Source organism: Terrapene carolina, unplaced genomic scaffold (genome assembly GCF_002925995.2).
Source record: "Terrapene carolina triunguis isolate 2854851 unplaced genomic scaffold, T_m_triunguis-2.0 Scaffold148, whole genome shotgun sequence".
NCBI lineage: Eukaryota > Metazoa > Chordata > Testudines > Emydidae > Terrapene > Terrapene triunguis.
Window position 1 is genome coordinate 3,696,971 of NW_020664499.1, and position 1,549 is coordinate 3,698,519.

The 1,549-nt window shown below is 44.0% G+C and overlaps 1 protein-coding gene across 1 annotated transcript in view; it reads left to right on the forward strand.

Moving 5' to 3' along the window:
• Window positions 1–1,549, forward strand: part of LOC112106592 (disks large homolog 5) — a 205,559-nt gene that overhangs the window by 152,482 nt on the left and 51,528 nt on the right. The window lies entirely within an intron of this gene.

The window sequence follows — 1,549 nt, forward strand, 5'->3', positions numbered from 1 at the left end:
TTTTACCATTAACTTCAGTGAAAGCAGAGTAAAGGTAATTCTGAGCACTTCTGTAAACCTTACCCAAAGTTGACTGAACGCTCATAATTCGGTTTAACAATCAACACAGTTCCTACAGCAATTTGCATGGGTGCTTATTAAGTGTAGGATTAAAAAATAAAATAAACAAGCATTCCCGGAGAGTTAGTTCACAATCTTGATAATCCTGATGAACAAGATGCTAGTTGCTGACATTTTTTAAAAATAAAATGTTATGAATGTTTTTTAAGGGCAGATACAACTCCTGTGTCTGTATAGTGAGGCTGCTGCTGTAGCTTTTGCTAGAACAACTCTTTTAATTATATTAAGATGACTGTGTTGGCACTTCAGTTTTTCTTTATAATCATGGGGATATTCTGCCTCTGAGCAGGGTGTTACTTTGTTATGTAATGCTGACCATCTGAACTTGCATTTATCTAGTTCTGACTGGATCTAGTACCTGGACAGGAATTTGATAGGGAATTTGAGAGTGGTTTATTGATCAAGTGACACTTCCGCTTGGAGTACCATGCATGAGAATCCCACGTAAATGGGATTATCCTTTCAATGAGTTTGACAACGTCTCATACTGCAACTGCTGCCTATTGTGTGTAGCTCCTCCTAGTGATATGTTGCAGTTATGACGGTCATGTATTATGGTCACAGCTATTTGTCTAAAACAGCACTGCATCAATTTAAACTGTTTTAAATGTTCATCCTGCAGTACATCTGTGTATAGTGATGCAGTTTTTGTGCTATTACTAAAATGTAAAAGCTATGAAAGCTAGGGGTTTTTCTTATAATTTTAGCTTTTAAAAATTAAATGAGCAAATGAGCCATGAACTCTCGGACCTAGTGCTACTCCCTAGTTTCTAAATCTTCAGGGGTCCTGCATGCTCCAACACAAATGGATTAAACCATATCTGAAATGTATGGCGCACACAGGTGGTAGAACAAATCAAAAGTAGGAAAACTGAATTAAGCTTTCTTATTGGGACAATTTCAGGCAAGAGCCCAATGATTTTAGCCATACACAGAGCTTTCGATAAGGGATTTTTGTCTGTTTTTGCAGGCTCAGGTAGCCTGCCATACCATTTTACTTTTAGGATGTGGGTGCACAAGCAACTACCTGGGTATATGATACTTTTATCTCAGCAATTCAGTTGGCTGTTTTCTTGCCGAAAAAGTTATCTTCGCTCTTGTATCTTACGGGGCTCTTCATCACAATCAGGGCCACCTTCAGGCACCAGCTGAGCAAGCTGGTGCTTGGGGCGGCAGATTGTTCGAGGCGGCATTCTGCCCAATCCTAGGGCGGCACGGCCGCTTTTTTTTTTTGTTCCGCTCCGGCCGCCCTGTAGGGGGCGGCGGCGCGGAGAACCGGGGTGGCGGCGCGGAGAACCAGAGCGCCCTGCAGGGCAGTCCTCTTCCTTCCCTCCCTGCCAACCAGAGCGGAGCCCTTGCGGCAGGAGGCGGCGCAGCGGGAAGGGCCGCGTGGCAGTGCCCCTGCTGTAGCCCTGGCCGCCCCCTTCTC